This window comes from Phaenicophaeus curvirostris, chromosome 5, assembly GCF_032191515.1.
Source record: "Phaenicophaeus curvirostris isolate KB17595 chromosome 5, BPBGC_Pcur_1.0, whole genome shotgun sequence".
In the NCBI taxonomy this organism is placed as follows: Eukaryota; Metazoa; Chordata; class Aves; order Cuculiformes; family Cuculidae; genus Phaenicophaeus; species Phaenicophaeus curvirostris.
The window spans coordinates 45,902,383-45,923,547 of NC_091396.1; positions in this window are offsets into that span (position 1 = coordinate 45,902,383).

The following is a 21,165-nucleotide window of genomic DNA, read 5'->3' on the forward strand; positions in this document are numbered from 1 at the left end:
AGGTGATTTTTATTGCTTTTCAGCTTGTGATATACAGTAACCTCCAGGCTCCTTTTTGCAGACTTGCCACCTACATGACTGTTCCTTTTTCTGTTTTTATGAGGTTGATTATTCCTGCTTAAGTCTAATTACATGAATATGTCCTGGTTGAATTTCCTCTTGTGTTCTTAGATCATTTGTCCAATTTGCTGTGATTGCCTTGTATTATATTTCTGTCCTCCAGTGTATTCGGTCTCTCCCAGCTTGATGTCATCTGCAGATTTAATAAGTACACTGCCTATTCCATTATCCAAGTCATTAATGGAAACATTGACTAGTGCTGGACCCTCCAATGAATACCTGTAGGATCCACTCAGTACATCCTTCATCTGGCAATGAAATAATAATAACTATTTTCAAGAAATGTTTGTCTAACCAAATATTATCTTCTACTAAGTTCACCTAGGCAATCTTTTCTTGAATATCATGAGTCACATGTTAAAATATCAGAAGCTTCACTATAGCTGAGACATAGCACCTGCTGCCTCCCAAGCCCTGTTGGAAAAGGAAACTAGATTACTGTAACCAGAGCTGCTCTTGCAAATCCATGTTGGTTGTTATAATTCTCTTTTCTACCTTAAGTTCAGGGCTCTCCTGATGAAAGAATATGGCTCAGCACCGATAGTTCTCAGCAGCTTCACATATAGTCATAAAATCTACTTCATGCTTGAAGGTAGTTACTTACTAATATTATTATTTATACTGAAGGGAAGACTGAGTCCCACAAAACCCTGAAGATCAAGTACACACAAAGAAGGCTGAACCTAAGAACTGACCTAAGGAAATTTGTCCCTAGGTCCTGGTCCAAAAACGTAACTCAGGTGAGCCAGGATGTGTGCCCTAATGCATGTGGGCAGCATGATTCTACAGCAGCATCAGCAACTTTCTTCAGAGATACAGACACCAAGTGGAGCTGGTTGTGGAAAACCGAACCTCCTCAGGCTGAAAAGACTAACAGCTTGGGTCTTCAGCTCCCTGGTCAACTGTTCTCGTTGCTGGGCAACCCAAGAAGCACTGTGTAGGGAAGAGTGCTTGAAAGAAACAGAGTAAGCATAGTCCCACATTCCCCAAAGAAGTAATTTATATGCTAATCCAGGAAGGGAATCAAGTTGTGCATCCCAGTTGCTCAGAGGTGTCCTGGACTGAGAGTCTAGGCAGGTGTCTATCTCCTGGCACATCCTCCCTCCCAGTGCATGCCCTGCTGCTGGCTTTGATTGCCTGTGTCCCTCTACCCTCTGCCTTGCCCAAGGGGGCTGTGGACACCATCTCTCTGCTGTGGGTGAGGAGTGATCCTTAACTTCTGACTGCTGGCTGTCCAGGCTGAGCTTTGGCACACTTGCTGAGCACCTCTGCGATGTGCTAACCCCAGTGGCAGCCTGCTGGATTGGGTTCCTCACTGCCTTCTGCAAACGTGGGCTTTCAAGTGCTGTACATTCAGCAGACAACTGTCAGAGAATCTGGAATTACAACTGTTTACCTCTCTCGTTGCTGGGATAATTGGATAGTGAAAAGCAGAAATACTCATTCCCCTACCCTGCCAATAAATGCGTTTAGGTATTTTTAGCAAGTAAATGTGCCAAAACGCAGAAGCCACTAAATATAGAAAGCCTCAGCATATTTTTTCTTATTTTTTCTTTTCTTGAAATCTTATTGATGAGATCTCTGCCTCATGTACTTAGGAAAGAAATGAAGCAATCAACAGCAATATATAATTTTTTCCGGTTTGGGGAAAATTTTTTTGTTCTGACCCATTAATTCCCAGCTGTATTCCAACATCACACAGGGCAGTATTAGCATGATTGAAGGGACTCTTTCATCCTAAAGTTAAGGTTTTCAGTTTCTCAGCTCTGCTAAGGAAAGACTCACCCGTCACCGCACCATGTTGTGAGTGGATGAGAACTGGATGGAAAATTCAGGAGAAAGGGAATAAAAATATAATCTTAAAAATCAATGTGCAGAACGCTGTCTTAGTCATCCTAGGTTTTGCCCCCTTCCCTTGTCCATTTTCATAGCTGAAGCCCTGATGTGGAAGTCAAGCCTCCATGTACATATGTAGGATCACAGGGCTCTGACTGGAGCTTTTCAGGACATTGATTCCCTAATTAGATGCTTGAAAAACTCATAACACACTTTTAGAAATAATTAGAAAAATAAGGGCTGATGAAAATTTGTGATAAAATGATGTGACTCATCAAACTGTCATCAAACTACCTTAAAGAAAACTTATCCTGCTGTTTCTTAAAGTGATTTTAAGCCCAGTAAATATCCTGTAAGTCATAGGTGCTACTGGTCCCTTCAATAGTGCCAGGAAATCTGGAATGTGTATTTACCGCTACAATAGATCAGGTGGCCACAATGGATCTAGTTTTCTTCTAATAGAAATAGAGAATACTCATGAATTAGAAAACAACTGTTCTGCTACAAAAAGCTGAGCATCTGGCCATGGATAGCAGAGACCTGCTTCCTCATGATTTAAGCTTTTTTTCTCAGATGTTTCTGATGTTGGCATGTTGGCTTACTTTAGCCAGAGACCTCAAGGCAGGGCTGGGAAATGGTATTTGAAAAGTGTGAAGTTTGCCCTTTTTGGAGCTACTTGAATGTTGACGGACTATCTAGACGTACATAGTGGAACAGGCTTTCACAGCTCACTATGTAGAAGCTAGATGTGGCTGTGAGCAACTGAGCCTTATTTTCCTTCTGCATTAAAAACGTCTTCCCTGTCTGCACACAGGCCTAGCAGCAGAGAACAGAGGATTAACTGGTAAGTGAGGAAAGCAGCAGAGCCCCTCTCTTCCCTCTCTGGCGTGCAGCACCTTGGCCACACACACCTTCTTGGGCCATAGCTCTGTCAGAGCTGTAGCAGATTATTGGTGCAATGTAAGATGATGCAGTAAAAACCCTACTGCCTTGGAAGTTCTGCTCAGATCTCTGTAGAGGTCATTCATAGGATGCAGGCATCCTCTGATTGTGTGTGGGGGACGCTCAGTGGCTGCAGGGCAGTGAGATCTGCTTCAAAGATAATGAAAGCTGAAGACTTGGGTTTACATTTGTTCTCAGCAGATTCAGCTTGTTACCTTCTCTGACGTACACCTCACGGGGAATGTCTAGGGAATGGGCTTTAACAAATCAGAAGCTGAGCAGGCATCAGCATGGAACAGAATCTGGGGGTCCAGCTTGCTCAAATCATTGTGATTTTGCACAATTGCAGGCTGAAAAACTACTTTTAAGAGCATGTGAGTTTGAACTTTGTTGTGACACGTATTCATTGAAGCACTTTCCTGTTTGGGTTGTCTGCTGGGTGATAACAACATTGAATTCACATCTCATACGTCCCTTCAAAGAAACCTGGCTTCTCTTCACTATCCATTTGCCTGTTTTCATGAAACTTGTAAAAATGTAATACCAGATGTAGCAGTGTCAAAGGTTTAGCTGAAATTTGCCCACAAATTTAAAAGCTCTGGTGAGGTGGGGGAAGCAGGAGGAAGGGCAGACTGCTGTAGTTGCAAGTGATACATCTAGGTGAGCAATACTTCCCCAGCAAGCAGACTTTCCAGAGCCTTAGTGCGTTTAGCAGAAAGTTCAAAGCAGGCTCTTCCCTGCTCTTGCTGTTAGTTCCCAGAGGGTGCTTACACCTTGACAGTTTTGGAGACCTTGGGAATGGGGTGTTCTCCCCTTCATGCTGCCAACTTTTGCAGAGACCCCCGTCTCGACATACTTCCATGATCTCCATGCACCCTTTTCCCAAGCCATCGTGACCTCTCACCTTCCCTGCATTTCTCTCTCTTCTCTTCTTCCAACAGCCCCCTGTTCTTCTTTCCTTCTCTACCCCCTCTCGCCACTTCTTCGTCCCCTCTTACAAAAAGCTGGCTTGGGGAGTAGCAGAGAGCGTTAAACTGCAAGATTTCATGTCTGCAGAAGCGTTGGTAGCCTCATGCGTGGTAAAGTGCCTTTTTGGCATGCAAAGCTGTGAGCAGCCTCTCTCTCCCCCTTCTCCTCCCCAGGCTCTGCGCCAGTGGGCAAGCATTTGCAAAGCAAAATTACAGAGCTCTCTGGGTAATGATCTGCCCGTTCCCGTACAGCAGGTGGCTGGAGGCTGAATCCACACCACTCCCTCTCAACTCTATTCCCATGCACATCAGGGAGAGATGGCTATTCCTCCCTTACAGCTGCCTCCAGCCAAGAGAGGCCAGAAGAGTCACGCTCCCAACAGGAGGATGCCGTAGGGGTGATCCTCTCTCTGTGAACAGCCGCAGTGGGCACTGACCAGAAAGGCCAGATTCAAATGCCAGCTGCATACATGGGCAGAAAGGAGATGGCGTCTTCACTCTGACTTACACAACACGGCTGTGAAAGAGAGCAGCGTCACCTCCTGCCTGCCTATTCGTCTCTGGGCATCGGGGGCATACAGAGAGAATAGGGATGCATCAGGCAGGATGCTTCTAAAACTGTAAGATCCTTTCACTTGTAAGGGATCTCGTGAGTCTTATACCGAGTGCAAGAACTCATCAAACTCTGATAACATTGCTGGGGAAGGGTTGGGGGCTGTCTTAACTTTCCTGCAAAGCTTTAGGATAGCCTACATTGCTCACTTCTAATCATACTGCTTAACTTGTTGCATTTATCTGTATTTCCTCTGCCCTTCACTTACCCAAAGAAAGACTCAGCAGGTGTGAACACAGCTTCTAGGCCTACCAGTGAACAGGCTAGTCCTAGTTGTGCTCTAACCACGTGATTCCCTTTCTCCTCTTTCTTCTGTGCTGCTACTGAAGGCTTCCTATAGGAGTGCCACCCTGCTTTCCCCTCCCACTCTGCCAGACCCTTCCTGTGGCAGCAGCAATGATACAGCAACATCCAGGTTTCCCTTCCACTGTTTTGGTAAGGGTAGGTATTTTACACCAGTAGGAGGGAAGGAGTATCAGACCGTAGGCAAGGAAATCACAAGACCCCTAAGCATGTCAGATCCACTTTCTTCTGGCTGCTGGGAATAAACTGAGAATTTACGCTATTAGGAAGGATGGGTGCTGCTTGTTGTTCTGGAGAAGAATCCAATCTGGTGTCTATACCCATTTTATCCTCTGAGACTCTTGAGATTCTCTTCTCCCTGAAGGAGTCCTGATAGGAATCCCTTCTCTAAATTTATCTTGCAAAATAAATAGTTTATGAACAAAGCCCAGTACTGTTAAAGGGTGTTCTGAGACATTAAGTTACTCCCCTAAGCAACAGAAACAAACAAACCAACTTAATTAGCAGTAATATATAACGTAGTGCCTGATTGTCTCCCTTTGAGCAATAACAACAGGGCCTGCACATGTAAGCCCAGGTTGCTGGCAACTGGGATAGACCAAATTACCCTGGCAAGGGTGGAGGCTCTCCTGTGGCATGAGGGTGAAGCTCTCCTCGTGGGGCACTTCAGCCTTGTTCCTGCGGAAAGCCTGTGTGGCCACAGAAGTGACACATAAAGCTGGGGGAGTCCCAGATTCGTAGCCCTGTCACAACTCCCAAAGGCAGTTGGTGCATCCCGAGGAAAAGATGTAAAAGCTGCTGTTCTAGTGCAGTTGGCTCTGGGATTCTGTGTTACTTCTTGGGCTTTTTGGTGTCTATGTGAGAACAAAACCCAGCGAGCAATAATTTTGCAGCAGCAGATGGAAGAAAACAGGGTTAATACATGGGGAATAACAGAAGTGTGGATTTTAGTGAAGGAGGAAGCAAGGAAGGAAAGAGACCACGTGGAGGGAATGGATCTAAGGGACAGGAATCTGTGATTTCTGTCACAGAAACTTCTTTGTTTCCTTACAGAGGTTTATTTCTTTTTAACACAGTGTGGGTCCTGTAAGAAATAATGTATGATAGAGCACATTTTTATATAAGATTGGTGCAAGAAGTACTTTCAAATTTGTTATAATCTGACAAAGTATTACATATATAGCAATATTTTGCCTGTCTCTTGTGTATTCTCCCTGGTAATCTTAAAACATATTGCAAGCTTTTCATTCATTAAGTTTCCCGATATTTTTGTAGGTCAGATTTATCTCTGGTTTACAGATAACAAAATTTAAATAAAAAGTTCAAATAGTTAACCTGAGAAAATGACCCAGTTTCACAATCCCTAGCAATGCTGGCTAACTTGAAGCCAGTCACCAAGGCAGTCACCTGTACAGCTGTATAGGAGGGGTGGTGACTTGTGCAGAGCCCAGGGAAGAGCTGAGGAAGAGGAGGCTTGTGGTGCTCCCTGGTAGCAAATGCTGCTACCTTGTATTTCTGCCAGAACCTCACGGGAGAGCTTCATTCACTGATGCAGAGCTGACTCCAGTGCAGATCCAGCCACGTGAGCAGTCCCCAGAGGGAGTTGTTAAGCATTTAGGACAAGACCACTTTGGACTTTGAAGTCTGCGGCTGTGCTCAGGGCAGGTTCCTCATTGCTGGGGCTGCCTGAACGGGCTCAGGCTCCTCCAGCCCATTTGTGCCTGTCATCTCCACATCACTCGGCCCAGAAACACTGCTGCCAGGGAGTGGGGTGCCTGCACACACTGCCTTGTTGGCGGCAGAAAGGCAAGGGGGCCTTGGCTGGTGCTCACTTTTCTTTTAGCGTTACCACCCCACAGAAAAAAAAAAAGCAGAACTGATGTAGCGAGTATGGTCTCCTTTTCCACACATCTTTAGCAGATGAAAATTTGGTACTTTCAATCCAAAAGAAAGCAAAGCTGGGGCGGGGTATCTCAGTCCCATTGGACTGCTCCCCTATTTCCATTTCTTTTTTTCTAGAGCAGTGGCTTCTTTGCCTTTCTTTGCTGCTGGACAGCTCTGTCACAGCCTGTTAAGTCAGCAGCATCTCGCAGCACTTCCCTGGCACTCCCTGTGCTCGCTTGTGCTAGCGGACTGTGTGTGTTTGTGCTGGTAAAGGACTGAGGGTACTAGGGCTAGATGCCTGTCCTGGGAAACTATTCCTGTCTAGCTTGGCCAGGCTGGGCCAACAGCAGTGGATTGGTGGTGACCCCTGTGGGCATGTGTGGGTTGTTTGCAGTCCTGCTCCTGTGTCAACTCAGCTCAGAGATCGCTATTTAGACCTCACCTCACCCCTTGCCTGAACTGCTCCCCTCATTGCTAGGCTACAAGGAGAGAGTAGCAATGTGGGGTTTGCTGCAAAAATTTCTCTTGTGGTCTGAGCTCAGGCAGACTTCCAGCACCCAGGGAGCTCCTTGGGACTCAGATCTGTTCTGTGCCCTAAGAGAGAAGGCAGGACTGGATTTTGATTCCAGATACAGCTGCACTGACCTAGAACCATTGGTCTTTGGTAATCAAATTCTCCTCAAACCTCAATGCGTTCCCACCTCCTGGAAGGACCCACTGCAAAGCCAAGCCAGTCTGGCTTAGAAATGCGTAATCAGTCTGGATCCTGGTCCTCTCCCCTGACTGCTCTACAGCATAATCTTCTGAAAGTGATTCTTTTCAATCTGCTGCACATGTGCCACTGAATAAGGAACAGGAGTTGCTGCCAGAGCTCACACTGAGTGCCACAGGGATCTAGAATAAATACTGCCATGTAATAGATTTTTATCCACTGCCTTGCTGTAATCCCCATCTGAATCCCTTCCAAACTGCAGTCAGGTGGCTGTTTGTACAAGTCAAACATTGATTCAGCTGCTCTTGAAAGGGATTCAGGGAGCGCAGGCTGGAGGGAGTGCTAGCCAGGGAGCTGGAATAATGGGATTTATTTGCTACGTGCTGAAGGGTTAAACTCTTTTCACAGTGCCCAGCACCAGAGTATCTCCCCTTTCCATACACAAGCAGGAGGTATTCACAGAAAGGATAACTGCTTAAGCAGTGAGCCTGGCCCCTCAAGGAGCTCTTGGTTGGAAGGGCTGTGAAGGGCAGGATTGCAGCTGGCTTGCAGGGGCTGTGGGCTGGGAGACCTCCTTGCAGTGTGGGGTAATCACCTGCTCCTCTGGGATCAGAGCAAGCCATGGTGTCCTCAGCATGGGGCTTTGCTTCCTGAGTTGTACCTGGAGCTTCAAATATTCCCTCTCAAGGTGTTCGTCAAAGATTGCTCTTCTTCCCAGGCGTGCTGGGTGGCAGAGGCACAGCCTGCTGCCCCATACCTGGGGCCTTTGTCAGGTTTCCTTAGTCCATCTTGGAGTGTCTATGTGGAGGAGTCCAGAAGAAGTTCTGGAGTCCCGGGCAGTGGTACCAGCACTGCTCTGTGCATGTCATCTGTTTTTCTTAGTGTCCGCAAGGATTTTTCTCAGGGACAGACCTTTCAACCCTTCAGTATGTTTTATTTCTACTTCATTTCATGCCTCCTCAACGAGCTTCAGCATTGTGCTCTTCTCTTTGCCTAACACCTCCCTGTCATTATCAGGGTCAAAGCACAGGGCTGTGATAGACATCGGAGGCCTTGGCCTTTGGGATTGAGACTGTTTTGGGCAAGTCATACAGGGTTACGTGTACTCTCGTACAGGTGAGCTCCTCACACCTGCCTTCCAGCTGCCAGAATGATGGAGGCCCACAGTGAATGCTGAGCAGCCAGGACAAGGACTATTCTGCTATACCGATGTTGACTTTTGCAGGGCTCAGCCTCTTGCACAATGCTTCCCACCCGATGCCACACTCTAGCACAAGGGAGGAATCCATCAGAGCCTTTTGCAGATTGAGTAAGCATATCCCACTTCCAAAACCTGAAACAGCCTGGAAAGAATGCCATGGTGGGTTATAGGTCAGTGGGGGAGAAACCAGTTCTTGATCTGTGCTTTTAACAGCACTCAGCAATGAATTTAGTAATTAGTGAGTAATTTTACGAATCCTCTTTTCCTTCCTGCTTCCTCCAGATGGCCATGCCTGCAACTTACAAGAGTCCTGCTGAGTTAGCTACACATCATCTCCAGCAGGTTAAGAGCTTGATGGAGGTGTTCTCCATGGTCCCCATGGTTCATACATGACCGATAAGCACAAAAATCTTGAGGACCATGCTATATGGTTCTAGGCACTGAGCCTAGGCATTACAGCCCCAGGTCAGCAGCCACTGCTGCTTCCAGGAGTAGAGCAAAATGAACAAGGCAGAAGGTAAGCAGAAGGGAAGGATGCAAATTCCCAGAATGACTAGTGAACATTGTTTTAGAGATGGGGGATAGATAACTGGCAATGACAGACTGCTGGAGCAGGGGAAAGAAATTTCCCTGGCTGTTGATCACTGGCAGACAAATCAGAGTTCAGTCTAACCATAGCCAGATCTGAGCAAAAACTCGAGTTTAGCTGATGAGGAATATCGAGCTATCAGTGAAATGGCTAAAGAGTTTCTGTGTGCGGTATTTAGGTTCATTTCCATACCTGCAGCAAACAAGCGGGATTAACAGTGCCAGCTTGAGTGGCTGCAGCTCAGAGGCTGGGGCAGTCATGTGTCAGGGAGCACGGGGCATGCTGGCAGCGTTTGGCTCCTGGGTGGCTTGAACTCTGCAGATCAAATCAAAATTCATTGAGAGAGGAAATAAATTAATCACCTGATTCCTGCAGAAACCTACCAAAACCAGACTGGCCATAGACTCAGGGTCATCTCAGGATGGGGAGGGAGAGGAATGAGGCTGTCCACTCTCCAGGAGAGTGAGAGCAAGAGGTTTAAGGCTCCTCAGTACTAGAGAAAGTAACAGAGTGCCCTGGAGCTCACAGCACTGCTTGAAAATGATGGAGGCTGACAGATCTGGGATTAATCTAAAGGTTTCAGCTCTCTGAGCACCGAGTGGAAATTCGCCTGGAAACCACAGTGCAGGAGCTCAGCATGACGAAAACACTAACTGGAAGAGGGGGAGGCAGAGGCATGAGTGGGTCAGATAGCTTGCCTCGCCTGATTATGCGCAAAAGCTAGAGCCCTTGTCTCCTGCTCTCCCAGCCATGTGTCTGGGTAGGGAGAGAAGGCATTTAGTGCTAATAAGAACATTAAAAAATAGGTCATTTTTTTTTGTGTGCATTAGGCAGACTCCGCTGCGGGTGCAACTTTGCATTGCTAATTGGATGTAAAGGCAAAGCTACACCCACAATGCTCAGCACTCCCGATTGCACCTGGTCACGCTCTTGAAGCAGCGGGTGTTTGACTACGTTGGACGCCCTGCGCAAATACTACAAGCTATGGTTTTGCCTATGCAGATATTTGTAGGTACTAGGCTGCTTGTGCAGCTTGGGAAGAGAGTGGAAGCCTGGCTAAGAGCTGGAGCCAAGATGCTCGATGCTGATGCAGACTTGGACTTCTCTTTTTCACCCTGTCTAACCGCACAAGAGAAAAGCTACCTCCTGCTGTTTCTGTAGCTTCCCTGTGAAGCTAGAATGCTGAACTGTTGCTCAGTCCTGAATGCGGGAGACCAGGACTCCTTTACATCTGGCTCAGCATCTATTGATACCCCCGTTGCAAGCCACAGGGTGATGGGTACACACCAACCTTCATACTACACCCAGGTACAGTTTGCAAGGAATTCCCCCTCTTGCTCTCAGACACCAATAGTCTTCAGCTGAGGCTGCTGAAAGACTTCTCAGTGCAAGAAACCACAAGTTCTTGTGCATTCTGTACTACACGACTCTCTGAGTATTAGTGCAACTGTCATGATACTTAGCCATGTCTGCATGTTCATGCCTTCGTATCTATTTCCAGCGTAACAATGCCACCATCCCTGTGGTTCACATCAAGGGACTGAATACATCATAGTGCACCATCTTAACTCCTCTCTGTTAGCTTCCTCTATAAATACATGACCAATGGTCAACATGCATGTGTAATATATACCTGTGTATTGTTCTGCTAAGTGTAGTGATGGGATTGCTATCTAACTGTTTTAAAGACACTGGGCTATATCTTCTGTAGCAGGTATAGACTGGTGCAGCACAGTGGTGTTGCCAGTTTATACTAGGTGAGGATCTGGGCTATAACATTAGTCTGTAATAGAAACTTGTTTGTGTTTCTGAAAAGTGGAGGTATTTTGAGTGTGAAACCAAATTGAAATTCTTATCCACGCTTCTACATGGTATAATTGTAATTTCAAGATTATAATTGTTATTAAATTATTAAATAATGTGGAAGGTTAGTTTAAGGTTGTGGTGCGATTTTTATCTCTTGCCATGATATTTTCAAACTGAAATCAGCATAGTGATATGTCCCAGTGCACAAACTGGATATGTAGCAGAGATAATGAACACAGGCCTGATTTCAGACCAACCAGCCAAATCTGAACACATGTCCTCTTCTAAGGAAGGAGTTTAGGAGAAATAATTTTCAGCTCCATGATCCACACACCCAGTCATTATCACAGACATTATGATGGTCTCTCCCTGCTTGTGTTTTAGAAAAGCTCAAAGGCTGAATTGCAATGCAGTCGTTACTAATTCAGAGTAAGTGGGCGACGCTGCAGCTGGTGTCTGCCCATCTGATACATGAATAGCAATCGATTTGGATTTTTTTCTCTAAACATGATGTGATATTAAGTATGAGATCACTGCCAAATCTAAATGAAGAATTATGCTTGCTTTGCTGGAAGAGCGAGGCAGTTTGATCACCCTGTTCTTGGGTGAAACATACAATCCCTCCCTGCCTGGGGAGTTGTTTTGCCATGGGCATCTTCCTCTATATTTATCTTCAGAAACTGTAACTACTTGTAGCAAATAAAGGAAATAAATGCTGCAAATCTGATTCCTGTACTAGATAAACTTCCAATAAATGTATGCTAATATTAATACTAGGTTTATTTTATGACGTGTTTTACTATGAAGTTGACAGCAAGTCTGCTGCTTTCAGAATTTAGGAGACAAAGCACCAAGTAAGCACAACATGCTGTTTGGAACATCAAAGAAGTAATTCTGAAGCAGCACTGTGGTTTGTTTATTCTATTTTGGTGATGTCCACACTAAAGCACTCCATTTACAAGTGATGACAAAGTTGTCCTCTGCTGCAAGCTGAGCCTGTGGGTAGGAGGCCAGCGTGATGGAAAAAATGGAGTTTCTCAGAGCAATACATTGCCTTTGTTTTCTCACAGCACACAGTTTTGAGGAGGAAATCCTTTGTCTTGGTGTTTAAGTACCAGAGACAGAATCAGGGATGCTGGGAAGAATTCAAAGGTGGGAGGGAAGTAAATGATCTTGGATGAATCAATAACAAACTTGTATCTTTGATCAAAACATGAAGTGACATGTCTGCCTCATTCCCTTCACTGCTGCTGTCTGTGTCAGACTTGGATTAAGCTTGGGGAAGTTGGGGAGTTAAATCTTTTTTAGCAAGTGGCTTCGCACCTCTACACTATTTCCACATACGGGGATATATTGTGCCAGTCCCTAGGATGATGTGATGTGACAATTAAAGGGATATGGGACCTCTACACCCCATACAAGACACCATATACAATTTCTGCCTTTCTCAGTGAGTCTGGAGCAAACTGCACTGCAGGCAAGCTCTCCAGCAGGGGAACATCAGAGCTCAGGTTTGGTCTGTCTTCTTCTGTGCTTGCTGCACATTAGATTGGAAAAACAGCTGAGCTGCTGAGAACCAAGTTTTGGTGCTTTCCTCCAGCCCTCTGCCAAGCCTGACATTTTACAGCAGAACTTCTGGTGCTGCCTCTTCCAGATGGAGCAGGAGATACCAATATTGTACCAGCTCTTTCCCATCCAGCCTCTGCCAGGGTGACAGAGGCAGCATTTAGACCAAGCGTTGGCTTCTGCAATAAATGAAGCTCTGAGAAGTTGTGACGGTACTCATGAGAAAGGCAGTAATGTGCATTGGAAGCAGAAAGGGCTGTCAGCTCAGGCCTTTGGCTGGCTGTATGTCTGCTTACTGGTCTGAGGTCGCTTGAATTTTGAAGCTTCTATAATGCTCTAGCCTTAAGAGTTTTGGAATCAGGCTACTACTGCCATGATTTTGCAACATCAGCGTGGCAGAAATCAATTTATGACATCGTAATGGAATTAAAAACAGAGAAGAAAGTGGGTACAACCTAGCCCAGTGTAGCTGAACTTTGAAAGCAGGCTTCGATTCCTGCAAGGCCCTGCTTCCAGTGGAAGTTCTCCTGGATTTAAAGCTGTCTCTGAAACAAAGTTTAGAAATATTCCACTGAGGCACTAAAATAGCAGAGGTTTGTACACAGTTTGGGAGGAGATTTCCAGCTGTGGAAATGCCCTGGTGTTTGCAATAAAAAATCTGATGACTTAAAGTGCCAAGCAAAACAGGTCAAATTTGTATCCCCAAATCTAATGTTATACTCTGAAGATGTTTAAAAACTGTATTTCATCCCCAGGAGATTTAATCTGCAGGATGCCTTTGAGTCCATGCTGTGGCCCCAACCATTCCTTGCTGTGGGAGTTCACTGAATGAAGAAGTAATTTTCAGGGTTCTGCTTGTACCTTGGTGCCCTAAGCTGCCATGACCATCACTCCTGTCTGGGCATCACTGGTGGGAGCCTTCAATGGAAGCTTTTGTTGATTGATTGGAGGTGAGAAAAAATACTCTATCCCTGACTGTGTGAATGCATGACAGCATCCAGCTGTCACCAGGTGGTCAGACAATAAATCACCTGCTTCACTCCCTGGACGAGTCTGTAAAGTGATAAGTGCAACAGCAGGCAGTGTCAGTGATGAAGAGTCGCTCACAAATGCAGATGCAATGGGAGCATCACGTCAAAGTTTCTTCTTGAGCTGTAGCAACATCCAAGCCAACATATGGAAAGATGCCAAATAGGGAGGAGAAACTATCACAGTGATGGTTGGCACAACTGGTGTTTCTGACAAAGGGAGTATGCTGGAGGTGGCAGTAGCTAAGTTTCTCCAGAGTTTGACATGTTTGTCAGCTCTGAGTTTGCCTCTGTGTTTGGAAAGCTCAGCAGAGGTGATAGTGGTGCAGAGTGCAGGAACCACTGCTTGCAAGCCTGCTTTCTCATGAGGCTGAAATTGAAGCAAATGAGGCTAACATCATGTGAAAAAGGATAACATCTGGAACTTTTCATATTCATATGAGTTCAAGATATATTTCACAAATAAATCTCCCTACATCATTGGAGTCTATGCTTGCCTCTGCTCTCAAGTGGATATTTTCCCTCATAGAATCTTTAAGATTGGAAAAGAACTCTATGATCATCAGGTCCACCTGTCAGCCCAACACCACCATGTGTACTAAACTACGTCCTGAAGTGCCATGTCTACATGTTTTTTTAACACCTCTAGCGATGGAGACTCCACCACTTCCCTGGGCAGCCTGTTCCAATGCTTCACCAGTCTTTCAGTAAAGAAATTTTTCCTAATATCCAATATAAACCTCTCCTGATGCAACTTTAGACTATTTCCTCTCATCCTACTGCTAGTTACTTGGGAGAGGAAGCCAACATCCACCTCACTGCAACCTCCTTTCAGGTAGTTGTAGAGAGCGATAAACTTTCCCCTCAGCCTCCTCTTCTCCAGACTAAACAACCCCAGTTCCCTTAGCTGCTCCTTGTAAGACCTGTGCTCCAGACCCTTCACCTGCTTTGTTGTCCATCTCTGGACATGCTCTAGCACCTCGATGTCCTTCTTGTACTAGAGGCCCAGAACATGCCTTAGTTTCCCTGTTTGTCCAGTGGTAGGAATAAGACACTTCCTGTTACTATGGGAGACTGAGAGCTCTGTATTAAATACTTAGCGTTATTGTTACTTAGCAAGTGAGAGTCTTCTGATGATAGGCAGGGGTGAAAATTAAGAGGATAAATATGGCAATAAATGAGCAAAATAAAAAATCCAGCCAACATTTTCACTTAACTAGCTCATGTTACCTACTAAGCAGGGAAAATCAGTCTTTTCCAAAGGCCATTCATTTCTCCTTGAGTAAAATTTCTTTCTGGTATGTTGCAATGCAGCCATGCCCAGGATGAAATCAGTTCCTTTTTTTTCTTTGGCTGATGTCTTATCTCAGGCCTTTCTAGATAAATCTACTGTTATATGTATTCATTTGGATAGTAATATAAGCAACTATGAACTTTGTGTTTATTAGATATTAACAGTCTCAATTTAACTGATGAGCACTGTTTTTCTTATTTACTTGGTGAGGAAACTGAGGCACAAAGGGTAGAAATGAGGCTCCCAGCATTACCTACTGAGACACTGTCACTGTTCTGATCAGCATTGTGGATTCTTCACCTTCTAATAGTCAAAAAATGAATCCCTATTGTGTATCACAGGCCAGTTTTGAGTTTGTGACATTCAGCTGAACTGATAATGGAAATATTTGCAATCACAATATATAAAAAATATTCATTTGTTGTTTACTCTTAAGAAAGAATTTCTTGATAGGCAACTTGTTAAATAGTTACTCTTTACTTGGTGACTGCAGTTTCTTCTGAAGCATCTGGTACTTACAAACATGGAAGGTATGGATAAAATGGACCAATGAACCCATTAGACTTGAAGATTCTGGTGTTTTCTTTACTGTTGAGGTGCTGTGTATAAAATCAACAAGTCCAAAATGTAATATGTTTTCATTATTTTTGTCACTTTGTATGCTACAGTCTTTGAAGCTTATGGTCTTGTATTCAAGATATGAGCATTTGTTTCTGGTCTGTTTTATACCATTCTGTGCTGTCCTGAGCTAGGGTTGCAGCCTTGCGATGATGTAAGTATAGTCAGTCACGCCTTTGAGCAGAGGGATAGGATATTTAACCCTTGATGTCTCCCTTCCAGACCTATTTTCTGCGACTGCAATGCACGTGCACTTTGGAGGAATAACTGATCTGCAGCTCCATGACACTTTCTTCATCAGCCATTCCCTTGGCATTCCTTTCTAGCTGCAAAGACCTCATCTGTTGTCTCAGCTCTCTGCTTCTCCACAAGTAGCTGCAAAACCACTGTTGTGGGCATAACCGCTGCCTGTTTCCCTGGCGGCAGCCTAGTTGCGTCCCTCACCCCATGACAAGGCACCCTGCAGCCAGAAGGAAGATGCTTCAGGAGCAGCATCAGCTTTTTTTCCTGCCACTGTGCTGTGTTTGCCCCCTCATTCCCTGGTTGCTGCTGGCAAGGTAGCAATTATGCTCCTATCGATCCTTCCTCTCCAGGAATCACCCCACATGCTCTGGCACACTGTCACAATCAATAGCCCAACCCTTGTGCAGAGATGGTGAGGGGGGCAAAGAGGTAATTTGCTCACTGGACAGGTTACGATGAAATAATATTGTGTCAGGAGGTGAAGTGGCAGAGTGGCTGGCATTAAAGATTTCCCTCTGTGGCCGCAAGGAAAGCTAGAGCTGGATGAGATTTAAAGTCAAGCTCAATGGCTGCTGCTTAGATCCTGTCAGAGATAAAGTGTAACTGAAAGAATGTGGGAAAATGATTTGTTCAGGAAACAAAAAGTGATGTGGGCCTTTAAACCCATCACTTCAAAATCATTCTGACTAGGAAGCAAGGGAGGAAATAAAATACTATTCATTTTTGACCTCTAGCTGATAGGTATTGCACACATATAGGGATCACGGTGCACAAAACTCGGAGCTTCTAACAGCCAAGCTCAAAGAATTAGCTTATTAGTGAAAGACAAATACTGCATTCAGACAAGGGAGGCATTCACCTGGATAGTCACTGCTGTCATCCTGTATCAGAGACATATTACAAATTAGGCAAATAAAGGTAGGCTTGGATTTTCTGTCAATTTTTGATGGATGATCAAAAGGGAGTTTCAAGTCTTCTCTGAAAACTTTTTATCTTCTTTTGAGTAGCCCCTTGATGTTGTATCCCAAATGAAACAAATAAATAGCTTTATGCCCGCTGCTCCCTGAAGAAAAGGTCATGTTTGCTATGTGATAGTTATCCCTCCCATGTAAGCAGAGGGCACTGTGGGTGCGCAAGGGGGTATTGGTACCCACACTACATTTTACACCCACTGCCCTCTTCCCAACATAAGATAACTACTTAGAAATACATACAATTACTTAGAAATCTAGCACTGATCTTTATTGTGGAATCAGTTTTGCTATATTTATACAGAATTAAAACAGGGGTTAGTGTAAGAATGAAAACCAGGGATAAAAAGATCTGCAGTCAAAGGTGGGTTCACAGGAAAAGAAGGCTTTGTGGTCGCACCTGGGAAACTGCCTGATGACAGCTCCTATTCCCAGCTATACCTTGCCAACACTTTGCCACCCCAGGTCCAACCTTTAGGCCAGGTTTTTCAAAAGCATCTAATTATTTGAAGTGCCTCATAAATGACAACCCAAGTGTGGAGCACCTGCAAATCTCCCTCCATCTGCAGGACCTAGCAAGGCCCTGCACCTCTGCCCCCTCAAGTCAGCTTGCAGTTAGGCACCTCACATTTATAATGTTGCTGCTTTCAGTGGCTCTCAGTTTCCACCTCTGTGAAAGAGAGGCAGCACTGCAGGAGATGAGCTGTTCTGTGGGAAGCCTTCAGGACAAAACAGTCTCTTCACACTACATGGCAGCAGGGAGATGTTGGGTGACTTGGTACTCCTGTGGAAACCTGGGTCCTAGGTGCCATCACAGGCTGCTCAACGTCAGCTCTGCAACTAAAGCCCTTCCAGCATACTGCAGCCTCCGGTCATCCCATGGTTTCTCTGGGGCAATGCTCTCAGTCCCAGCAAAATACATACAACCCTGGTGCTGCCCTCGAGAAGGGACCTGAATGCTGGAAAGCAGAAACGCAGGCTGTCCACAGACTCCCTCCTCCTTAGACCAGTACAGACATGCTCTCCAGCACTTCCAGGTTTGCCACTGTGGCTGGGGGCAATCACCTACTTTGAGCCATCCAACTCATGCCAGGCCAGGTCCACACAAGCTCCCATCTCTGCCTGTATAATTTGTTGCTGCAGAGAGGAAAACTCACCCATGTGCAACAGTGACACAAGCTCAGTGGACTGACTCTGCTTAGCACTCGCAAGCAGGCAGCATGACGCTGTTTGTAGACCCCAAGTCACTTGCTCTGGGCGCTTTGCAGCGCTGCCGGCTGAAGGGGCTCCCGGTGCAGTAAGGGTCAAGGGCGCATGTGCCTCCTGCCAGCGGGCTCTGAACTGCTACATCTGAGCCTAAAGCAAAGCCACCACGTGGATGCGTAGGGTTGTAAGCAGATACTTGCAGGCCAAGGCTGGTGGGCTCTGCTGGGGCATGTCTCCTCTCAGTCCCTAGGAGTTACGAGGAATTGTGCAGAGTGGGCTGGCAGCTGTTGGGTATCGAGCTGCCTTTCCAAGGGTATGCTACTAGATTTTAGCTTCTGTGGGCAGCTTCTACCCAGAAGGGAATTTAATAAAACATTTCAAGAATTCTTAATTATTGTCCTTCTTTGCAGTGCAAAAGGATCCGACTCAGATCCCTAAATGCCAATGCTTTTTCGGTACTGAATTATCTCCAGGTGTGACATTAATGTCTCCCTCTCTCCAGAATACTGTGCTCAGGTAAGGCATAACATAGCCCTGTCTGGGGGCAAAGGGTAAAAGGAATGGGCTCCAGCGCAAGGCAGGACAGCTCTGCTCCAGCCATGGGCATCGTCAGCCCCTGAGGTGCAGAGTGTCACTGGGGAGCAGATCCCCCTGGCCTGAACTGAAGATCCCATGCCTCTTAATCTGTGTTTGTGTAGTGATGAGGGCTTTCCACTAGAGAGAGACATGAGTATGCACAGAAAACCTGTTTGCTATTTGTATCACGTATAGTCCACCTGGCCAACATGGTGCAAAAGGGAATGGTTGGAGTTGATCATTAAATGAACTTTTTCCCATGATATAATTTTTACTTATGACTTCTGACTGACACTCGTCACCCAAGACTTTGGGGTTTAGACAAATAAAATGCATTCTTTTTCATTCTTGATTAGAAATCCCACATTTTATTGTTTTTTGTTCTTTCAGTAGCTGTCAGAATACATTCAAACATTGGATAATCTTAGAAAAAATTGAGACATTTATCAAAAATATTTCCATCAGAAATATATTTCTTGAGAAAATGTTCAGCTGTTTGTTGTTTATCTGACAGGAACGTGGATATTACTCAGGCAAAAACTGGCAAGTCTCATGCACCTTTTTGTCTCTATAGACAAAAACATGATTCAGTGACCTCTGAAAAATGAACATCTGTGGGAAGACCATGACAACTATTGAACAGAACATGTTTTAAGAGCAGAAGAGAAGAACAACTTTCTTAGCTGAAAATCCCAGAGAAATAACAATGTGGCCAAGGACACTGTTGTTAATATTACTATATTTATGTGTCATGCCTTAATCCTCGCAGGCAGCCATGCCTGTGCTTTGCACACCAGAGGGAGCTTATCCTCTCAGCTGTTTTTTACCAGAAGACCAGGCCGAGTTGGCACAGTCAGCAGAACAAGACCTTCTTAGTGTGGTGGTGGAACAGTGCTCATTAAGAGGTAAGAGCGCTGTTGACTGGAATGCCTTTAACACAGGATTTATTTTAGTAGGTATTGTAGTGTAGGTTTTCCTTTGGGGTTACTTGCAGCTATGAGCACTGAGGGTGTGTAGCATCGAACACTGCCTGCTTGGGATTTCTCATGAGCACAAAACTCAGGGTGGCAGAGCTGTGAGTCACACAGTTTCTTCTATTTTGGGTCCTGCTTCTGAATACTTTCCCCTGTGGTATATGAGTGGCTGAAGGAAACACACACATGCATGCTTCACATACTTGCCATAGAAAGTCTGCATTTAAAGTCTTCCTATTGCTTTCTTGCAGACTCTGCCAAGCTTCAATCTGCTACACTTAGTAAACACTGTCTCCTGGAGTGTTGCTCACTGGGAACAGATGGTCCTATGGGGGACAGATGGTCCCAGAGCTGGGATCTTCCAAGGGCTTTTGGTGGGAGATGGAATGCCATCCTTTACCTCAAAAGCCTGTCCTAAAGGCACAGTGAAACCATTTTCCTTTAGTATGTTTTTAATCCCAAGGAAAATCCCTCTTCACTGCCATTAGGTGTCAGTAAGTAGGTTAACATCTTGGCCCATGCTGAAGCACTGGGTTCCGACATGTAGACAGTGTCCTCCTTTCTGCTGGACATAGAAAAATATTTGAGGATGAAGAGAGAAATAGGTAAAATACAGAGACTTGAAGACCATGAAATAAGGGCCTTTTTCTTTGGTACCTTCAAAATAACTTCTTGTGCCAAAATATGCCTTCTCTACTACCCAGGGGAAAACCATAGCAGATTTCCATCATGACTGGAGACTGGAGTGTGAATCCATTGCCTTAAGAGTCTGTTGTGAGTCACCATGGATCCGAAAAAGTGTCTTTTCAATATCCGATCATAAGTTACAGTCCTAGCTTTTCTCTATCTTATCATGTTGGGGAACAGAGATGCTGTACCAGTCCCTTTACCACCAATACCAATTTCTGGATTCCCAAAAAACTGCTCCTGAGATCATTTCCCAGATGCTTTCCACAGAAAGTTTCATATCTCAAGGAGATGTATTTTCCCTTTCCATTATCTGTACTGGAGATATTATAACGGTAGTGGCTGCTGGATTCACAAAGCCAGGGGCAGAAAGCCCAGCTGCATACTGCTCAAGGTGTTCCCTCTCCTCCTTTACACTAGTTTCCTGCAGCCTTTTCTTGAGGAATATGGTCTAGACCCAGCAGGGTTTTTAAGCTCTCAGTTCCTATTTGATCTTAATTTTCCCTTTGAAAATTAGCCCCAAAGGTCTCAAAAGCCATGGTCTCTTGTTATACAGAATTTTTGCATGCTCCAGCTTGAAGCTCAGCCTTTCTGTGGGGGGAGAGTACCACACATAGGGGACTAACTGTCAAAAGGTAATATAGCTGGGAAATTTTACCTTAGAGTCATGTTTTACTGTAGATCACTTTCTTTCCTTGTAATACCCCTCAGGGCCTCCTAATAAACCCCTATATCTACTTGTTTATGAACTCGCATTCTGTTTTAAAATTCTGCTAAATGCAGAAGCCTTTAGACAGAAAATATGGACTAAAAGCTGCTCTAAACCAATGTTTCTTCCCTCTTCTTTGTAAGCCCAGTGCACATTAAACGCAACTTCTGTGCTTCTTGAAGCTGCATGTATTATTATTGGAACTGATGCACATTCACTCCAACCAATCTATTTTTATTTGAACCACTTACACTGTATGAAACCAAGCATAATAACTACAGTCAATATAGATATATTTGTTTTTATTTAAGCTCCTAAG